This window comes from Gossypium arboreum, chromosome 10 (assembly GCF_025698485.1).
Source record: "Gossypium arboreum isolate Shixiya-1 chromosome 10, ASM2569848v2, whole genome shotgun sequence".
Taxonomy (NCBI): Eukaryota; Viridiplantae; Streptophyta; class Magnoliopsida; order Malvales; family Malvaceae; genus Gossypium; species Gossypium arboreum.
In genome coordinates this window covers 120,089,817-120,099,597 of record NC_069079.1, presented here as the reverse complement: position 1 = coordinate 120,099,597, position 9,781 = coordinate 120,089,817, and the positions used below count along the sequence as shown (strand labels likewise).

Genomic DNA, 9,781 nt, shown 5'->3' with positions numbered 1-9,781 from the left:
ACCAAGATCAATGTTCGAAGTGGCACTCTTACGATGGAATTTGATGGGGAGATCGTGTAATTTAATGTTTACGATGCCATTAGCCATCCAAGTGAAATCTTGAGCGTAAACCGTATCGACATGATTGACTCATTAGTAGACGAGACTTTTTAATGATTTCTTGCCAAAACTTAAGGTAATTTTGATAGATCTTGATAACATTTGTTAATTCTTAATTAATGTTGTTTAAAGGACCCAATTTAGGTATCCCAGAGCAGATTTGATCGAGAGGGACGCACTCGAGACACCGGTGATAGGTTTGTGTTCTTTTACAAGTGACTGGAGGTAAAACCAAGCCTAAAATAGAGCCACATGGCCAACCACACAGACGTGTGGACAGCACGTCCCCTATACACGGCCATGCCCCCTTGAAACCATAGGATGTTCGACTTTCACATGGCCTAGGACCCTCTACACGATCTCCTGCACAACCGTGTCACCCTTGAAGCTTAATTTTGCATGAGCCACATGGCCTAGCCACACGGTCATATATTCCATCAACACAGCCGAAGGCTTCCCACACGATCCGATAACACAGTCATGTGTCCCTTGTAACTAAGATTTTACTATTTTAACCCAGAATTCTATGTTTTGATAAGATGAATCCCTGGATAGGTTCTAAACTATTTTTAGTGTTTGAAATTTTGACAATTTTGGTCCCTGATGATATGAAATTTGCTAGAAACCATGATTGATCGAATTAATACGGTGTTTATTTGGATATGTATATTTGCCTAAATTATGAATAGTTTATGTTAATATTGTATCTATACTTGTGATTGTATGAACGACATGACTTATGTTACTGTTAATCTGAATGCATGAAAAGCATGATTTTGCTACTGATTTGTCATGTATTTGTACATTAATTGCTATCATATTTGATCTATATTAAATATGCCGCATTGCATTGCATGGGATGAGACAATGCGATTAGAAGAAGTCTGACAGTTTATCTGCATTTATCTATTTTGTGTGCATCCACAACCAAAGGCAGATTCCAACTGCAGGTTTATTCTATATAAACTATAGCCAAAAAACAGGTTTCATCCGTAGGACTTTTTGCTGTGAACCCACAGCCAAAGGCAGATTCTAACTACGGGGACTTGCTGTGTGTCCACAGCCAAATGGAAGTTATTATCTGTGAACTAATAGTGGTTTATCCATATCTCGTTGTGTTGGAGAAGGGAGTTCTGGGGAACTCCTACTATGGTATGTACCGGTGGGGTAGGATCTATTTTGTTAAAAACCAAAATTGTATGGCATTTTAAACTCATGTGCATACAAATCTGGAAAATCTATTATTATATATATGTGTGTCTATATATGTTCATTGTGGGTAAATACGAAATTTTGGTTATTCTGAAAACTATTATTGTGAGTTTTGATATATTATTGATGGTTGCTTTGAAAAATTGATACTTTGAATTGTTGTCTGATTGTGAATATTTTATGTGATATTATCTAATGCATCTTACTAATTGTTGCACTAATTTTCTTCTAATTGAACTCACATTGAGCGTTATAGCTCACTCGCCCTTAAATTTTCATCCTTAGAAAAAGCCCACCAAGTTAGGACGCGGACGTGGCAAACGAAGTGTCTCGACTCAATTTCAAAATTTCGATTTATTAAGACTTATTTGGGTTATCCTATTATTAGAGTTTGTACTACTTTATTTCGAACTATGGCATGGAACCTAGGATTTAGATTTGAGATTTTATTTTGCATGAAATTTTATTTAAAATTTTAAGATATTATGCTATAATTATTAATTTGTATGCATGAGCCCTCGGTTTTCCTTAAAACCAATAGATATCATTTTTTCCGCTAGTAAATTAAAATTAAGATTTTGAGGAATAATAAAACGGTTTGTAATCAAATTTTTCTACTAAATTAAATGAAGGTTTTAAAATGGTTGTTTTCTAAACTTCAATAACCCTGCTAGGCAATCTCGATGGCTGATGTTGCCTTCTGGATTCGGTCTAGCATCTAAGCTGGGTCGAGGAGCTTACAACACTGGTGGGCACACCATTTTTCTACTAGAACTAGTACATAATGGTACCGATCTGTTTCGATATATCATTTCAAATTTATCTATATTTTAAAAAGTATTTAATATATATAAATATTTACAAATATAAAATATTCATTAATTATATAAAATATTTATTAATAAAATTCTATCATTCAAGAAATTTAAAATTAACAAGAGAAAAGAAGTTGAATAGTGATGCAGAATTTACCATGATATAATTAACAAAGATTATTAGATTTTCAGTATCTAGATTAGATTACTTATTAGTATATATTCAAGAATACGATACATAGGTAAGCACTTACATCAACAAATAATAACACATTTTCGTTCATATTAACAAATGATCCGTTTTAATCACGCCAAAATATAATATTAAATGGACAAATAATTGTTGCTTACATCAACTAAGCTAAAATCTCTTATTATTTAAAAAAAAAAAAAACAACGGTATTAGTCAACCGATGACTTTTTTGCTGATGTTCATGGCGTAATTAAAGTACTCTTTAATATCTCTTTCAGTTTCTTTTAGTTATGAATTATTTAATTTAAGTTTTTTTAACAATTTTTTTAATTTTAATCTCTCAAATTTTTAAAACTTTATTTTAACTCCCCGATAATGAATTGTTGGCTTCGCTCCTAGTGGTGTTTAATCGTCAAATTCAATACAGCTTCTAATTTCTAATATGAATAAATTATTAATTTGACATTTGATTTTTTTTTTTCATAATCAAGACATCCATCGTTGATAATAGTGTCACAAGTGCTTTCTATCAATGGTAACTAAGTAATGTAAATTAGTTAAGAGCCGTTCAATGTTAGTTAAGTAGTTAAGGGTAGTTTTTTTTTTTTATTCTGGTAGCGATTCATTTCTTGTAACGCCCTAAATCTGACTTAGATGTCCAGACTAAATTTGGAGAGTTACGTCATCTGTACTAAAGTTTCATACCATCATAAGAAGTCAAATTAAACCATACAATAGCATATCATTCAACACAACAAACTATAACATATAGTCGTCATAAATTTCATAACATCTTAAAACATCAGTCCCTATTAGTAATGCTTAAAGGAAAAAGAAAAGTTTGACCGAGCTTCCGTGACCCTAACTCGATCAAGACTGGGATCCACCTAAAACCAAGTCAATGAAAATATGAGTTGTGAACTCAGTGCCTAAAGAAAATTAATTTTAATAGACTTCATCCATAGTGAAATTCCAATTTCAAATATTCAGTTCATTTCAGATATCTTTGCAATTTAGATTCAGAGCAGACCAATTATATGTGTACGTATGTGCAATTTCAGATCATATGCGGTACCGATCAGACTTAGATGTGATTTGCTATGACCATCCGCTACACACCATCTTCTGTCATCCCAGCACATCATTAAGAACATTCAATGCCTAACCAACCCTGCACAGCATCAAGTGTTCGTTGGCACTTTTACAGAGACGCAACTTAGCTGCTAATTCAGTATGCGACAAGCACCAGAATCAGATATAATTTTGGTGGTAAAGCCACGATTTCAAAACAAACTTCTTCTTCCTTCACAGCATTTCACCCCATACCAATGCAGAATACACTATTGTAACACATGTTGAATTATCCCAATACGTTACTAAATTAACCCAAACAGTTCAATGACAGAGTGATGTTATAGAGCATGTTTAATGATGAAATCCACAGATCAGTCTCAATGTATCAGACAGTCCTCGTAATAACAATTTCAGTCATTCGTACATTGAGGAAAAATTATATCAAAGTTTAGCATCGATCTTGGCCTTAGAAATAGTTTCCGGCCCAACACCCTACCATACGGCCTGGGGACACACCCATATGCCTTGGCCGTATAGTCGATAAGCATAAAAAGTAAGTTACACGGCCTGGGCACATGCCCGTGTCCCTAGCTGTGTGGTTTTATACCCCCAAATAGTGAGTTACACGGCTTGGGCACATGCCCATGTGCCTGGCCGTGTGAACCCTACACTAGTATGGCCACACATGACCTAAACACACGCCCGTATGGCTGTCCGTGTGGATTTAAATCAATAAACAATGAGTTACACAGCCTGCCACACACCCGTGTGGCATCGACAGCCACCATTTCCGGCGATGAAACTTGCAAAAACTAAGGTTTCTGATACAAACCTGAGACGATTTCAAAGTAATACAGAAACTCAATCAATTAAATTTATCAACAACAATGCACAATAATACTCAAATTACCTATGCTGAAAGTTTCGACACGAACTTTTAACAAAATCAATACTTACAGAAGGTCAATGACGATTACTCGATTGATTGAGGTTCATCACTCTCAATATCCCCGCCTAATAGGGAAACCAAGAAATTGACTATCAGAGACTCACACAACACATTCAAACAACCATTTCAAAGTATACTATGAAAAATAAAAAGAGAAACCTGAAATTTAACGAATTGACGTAAAACTTACTCAATAACCTCCCAACAGAGAATGCTAACAACTCAACTTTAACTAGATCGTAATCCTTATGAAAATTAAAGAAGAAAAGAAAAAGGATCGAAAAAGAAGAAAAACAAAGAAGGAAGAAAGGAACATAGAGGAAGAGAAAAAAAGAAAAGAAAAGTAAACCAACGTTAATTATCAATTAACTTCCACCCAGACCTCCAGCAGTTAGCAAAAATATTTTCTCTACGGGATTCGAACTTAGAACCAGATAAAATACAGACAGATGCTTAACCAGTGAACCAGCAGGCTCATTCTTGTCACTCTTTCACATAGAATTGAATTTAAGTGGGTAGCGCGTGCTTATGGGTTGATTTTAAATCAAAAAAACTTTCTCCAGACCTTAAACTTAGAAGTAGAGCACAGAACCACAGATACAGAAATTAATTACTGTAGATTTTCACAATCAAGTTCTTAACATTTTGGGGCTTTGCATTTCTTGTGTGTAAGTATTTAAGATCTGATTATATTTGTTAAGTCAAATTAACAAATTTCCTCATATTTCATATTTCTAATATGGTATCAAAGTAGGGTTTTTTCTTCTGGTTCTAATTTCTATGTTAGCTATAGATGCTACGATCTTTGACAGAATCAACAATTAGGAAACATTTCATTCCATTTGCTTTTGCTTCACATAAAGTAGCAGTGCTTATCGATGACAATAATTTCTTGGTTTGGAAGTAGCATGTTTTACTAGTAATCAAAACCCATAGATTGCATTCTTTTGTTGATGGAATGATTCATATACTATCAAAAGAAGTTGTTGGGGCCAATGGTCTTACTGTTGAAAATCTAACATATGTACAATATGAACAACCAGATTCAGCGTTGTGTGCTTGGCTTCTTTCCACAGTAAATGCTTCACTGCATAATCAGTTGCTTGGGAATTCGTCTTCTACGTTTGAACTTTGAGGGTGCTCTCATACGGATTTTTAGAACTCAGTTTGCTGATAAAGTTATGAGGTATCATTCTTCACTGCATAATTTTAAGAAGAATGAGCTTTTGATGTCAACTTATTTGGCTAAAATTAAACATCTTTATGATTTGATGGATGGGTGTGGTCAGCATATCTCTTTAGAGGAGTATCAATCAACCATTCTTAATGGCTTTCCTCTGGAGTATGAACATGTCATCTCTATAATAAAAATGAGTCGAGTGCCATTCAATTTACAAGGCATAACGACGACACTGTTGGATGCTGAAGCCCGTCAACAAGTACATTTGTCTCATATTTTCAGCCAATCTTGTGATGGAGAACAAATCATCGTCAATGGATTCTCCGTCTGCTACAACCAATCCTGCGTATGTTGGACAACCATTGCCTCAGGTGTTTTGGTCCAATAGAGCAACTAGGTTTCGTGGTCAGAGGCATGAGAGATCTGGTGGTGGAACATGGCCTCAATGTCAGATTGAGACAAGGTTGGTTACGTCGCCCATTGCTGTTACTATAGATACAATTCGGCGTATGATAATGATGATGATGTTGAAAACCCTAATACTTCTGGGCAATCAGACTCATTCAGGTTTGAAAGATTGGGCTCATCGTATAGTGGGCCAACACTTCAAGAGCGTCGTAGATCTGTTTCGGCTTACATGTGTTAGGATGATAATAGATCATATGGATGTCATACTTTTGGGCCTATTTTGCATTATTCTTGTTGCGATGTTGGATTATCTAGTGGTCACAATTTTGGACCTCATGTTCGGTGTTTTGGTTTGGGTTTAGGTCCTACCTATTTTTGTTCCTTCAACAACAACAACTCCTTCTATTGCTTCTAGCCGAACGTGGTACCTTGACAGTAAACTACAACACACCTGACAAATAACCCTACTAAGTTCATTGACTGTCGATTGTACAATGGGTCAAGTAAGGTTGTTGCCGGTAATGGTCAATCCATTCCTATTTCTTGCATTGGTGAGTGTACTTTATCTAATTACTCTAGTTCATTGTTTCTTAAAGATTTATTATATATATGTTCTGAGATCCATAAAAATCTCCTGTCTATATCAAAGTTTGCTAAGGATAACAATGTGTTTTTTGAATTTTATCCAAATTCCTACTTTATTGTAGCACCCCAAACCCAGCCCAGAAGTTATGGCCGGATCCGGCATGCCACATCAAAAACGTAAAAAAAAAATTTCCATTCTAAGTCCAGAAAATCGTACTTGATGTTCAAAAGATTAATTCATTAAGGGTTAAAGTGAATGGAAGTCATGCACCGTAGGAAATCGGAAAAAGGTGGTGAGTCCATCGGACCGCTTAATACCAAGCTCCTTCGGATCCAATCCTAGACATGCATACCACCATTGCCACACCTTAACGTCATTGATATTTCTAGGAAACCGATTTGATTAAGTCATTTTTAGGAAAAGTGATTAATTTTGGAAAATACTTTCATTGCGGAAGCTTTGCTTGTTGTCGTGTTATTTTGAAATCAATTGTTGTTTTTGAAAACGGGCCCTAAAGCTATCCAATTTCAACAGTTAAAATAAGTAATACCTATCTTAGTAATACATATTAAAACCATCAAAAATAATTAAGTGGCCTTATTACATTTAAAAACCCAAAACTTCAAACGTAAATAAAAGGATGTTCAGTTCACCAGAAGAAAATCAAACTTTCAGAATAGGTGGCCACTCCAAATTCCCTCACAGCTCCAAGCCCACTATGGTTGGGGATTACCTGCGTGGATGAAAATAAAAGGGGTGAGTTTGGGGAAACTCAGTGTGTAAATTAACCCAACCATAGTCTAAATCAGCTCAACCCACGTAAATGAATAAGTTGGCCTTAGCCTAGAACGAATTCGAATAAAGCCCATAGGCCCATAATGTAACGAGCAGATATTACATGTTTATGCGTAAACCCAACCATATCCAACCGTATACACCCCATACCAACCTTACACCGTGGGGAGAAAACTCGACCCACCCAACCGCTACACACCACGAATTTGCAGCATGGTGCTAGAATGAATAATGTGACAGAGTCACAGATCTGATAATCGTGGCGAGCCACCGTAGCAGATATATGTGGCGAGCCACCAGATCGAGATATTTGTGGCATAGCCACCGTAACGCTTCCTCCATAATATAACCCATGTCCCCATGCAACAAATATATAATCATGGCATCCATCATACGTAATCGATCGCTATGCTTTTCGGTCAAAATTAACCCTACGGGTATAACGGTAATTTTACACCGTGGGTATAACAATAATTTTCCATACATAGGGTATTATAGTAATTTAGCTACTTTCAGGGTTTTCATGCATATCCTAACTATTTACGTACTATCGAACACTTATCGCAAGATACTTACGAATTGGGCCCGTTGGCCCATGAACTGATCTTTGGCCCATTAAGCCCAAATTATCAAAATGTATGAAATCGCGTCATCAGTAGTTTATTACTTTAGATTACCAAATATACAAACCCAAGTATTTTACGAGCATTCACTTTTCATAAATTCCCAAAATACCGACTTTTCGGCATTTCGCTTTTGCCAATCTAGTCTATGAGAGGGTGTCGATTACACACTTGTTTGCGACGATATGCTGACGAGATCCACACACGAACCGCCTACAATTGGATTACTAACACGTTAATCTAACTATTCAAATACAAACTATGTATTAACCCCTTAAAATATTCGGCCAACCACACCTACAGATCATAGTAAACTTATAAGAAATCAATAAGCAACTCATTAACAAATTTTTGTCAATGTTTACCACATAATCATAATTTCACTGCAAGCTGTCTTCCTGAGCAACAGTCACTAAATTATTTATAACTGGAGATACGAAACTCCAAATCAAGTACCGTTAATTTTCCCTGAAAATAGACTCATATATCTTCTATCCATAAAATTTTCAGAATTTTTGGTTTATCCAATCAATACCAGATTTTTCTCAAAGTTTCCCATGTTTCACTGTTTGACTAATCTGACCACCCTTCATTACGAATCAAATTTCTCATTGTACAGAATTCAAAATATGTTCTTGTTTATTTCATTAGAAACTAGACTCAATAAGCTTTAATTACATAATTTATTCAGCTTCTAATTCATCTCCCACAATTTATGGTGATTTTCCAAAGTCACATTACTGCTGCTGTCCCAAGCAGATTTATTACCAAATCACTCTTTCACACCTAACTTGCATGCTTGTTATTTAAACATGTATATCACCAATCAATCATCACATATCTATGATTTTACTTAAGTATAATCTCCATTTCATCATTTTAAAGCACAACATGTTAGCCGATTTTTCCCTTTAGCATCTAAGGCATATGCATGTTCATTTGTTTGGCTCAACTTCACCTATCTTCCATTTTTCATCAAAAGAACATGAAACAACAACCATTTCCTTCATTTTAATTCATGACTAAATGCTCACAACACAACTAAAAATCAAAATATACTTCAAGAGTTAAGGTAGAATCAAGAAGAACTTATGAACCTCAAAATAGAAGCAAGGTACCAAGAACTTACCTTCAATTTTCCTCCTCCTAATGACCGAATACTCAAGAGCTTTCTCCTCTCCTTTCTCTTCTCTAACTTTCAGCTATGATGAACAAAGATGGACAAAACTTTGTTCTTTTCACCCTTTTCTTTTAATAAAACTTCATATTTCATCCATTTAATTCTTTAATACAAAAGACATGATATTCTTATCATGAAACATTTACCTAACCCATTATCATGAAACATTTACCTAACCCATTATCATGGAACATTTACCTAACCTATTATCAATTTGTATCAATTTGTACCATAAATTATGGATATCAAGTGTACATTTTGTCTACAACAACATGATGGCTGGCCACTTCATGTAAAATGGGAGGTTTGTCATGCAAATCCTCCTATTTTGCACTCCTATTTATTTGGCCACTTTAATTTAGCCTATAGCATTTCCAAACATTTTCACATAGGTCCTATTTCATAATTTCACTCCCTTTTTCTTATGGAACAAAAATTAACTAAAATTACCGGGTTCTATCTTAAGCTTGGGCCTTCTAGAGGCCCACTAACATAATTAAACCTAAGCCAACATTCACAGGATTCCCGAAAATTGGGGCGTTACATTTATTAAAGATCTGGAAACAGGCCAAATACTGCTTCGCGACAATAAGGTAAATGGATTGTATTAGTTTTCATGTGTTTCTTCCAAGCATACATTGACTGTTGAAAACACAGCTGCTAATGA

The 9,781-nt window shown here is 35.3% G+C and overlaps 1 long non-coding RNA gene across 1 annotated transcript; it reads right to left on the bottom strand.

Moving 5' to 3' along the window:
- Positions 1-7,056: 7,056 nt before the first annotated feature.
- On the bottom strand, positions 7,057-9,179 carry LOC128281463 (uncharacterized). The gene is made up of 2 exons (XR_008271674.1): positions 9,064-9,179; positions 7,057-7,249 (listed from the first exon to the last, which is right to left on the bottom strand). It is a non-coding gene; the product is annotated as an uncharacterized LOC128281463 (long non-coding RNA).
- Between the last annotated feature and the right edge of the window lie 602 nt (positions 9,180-9,781).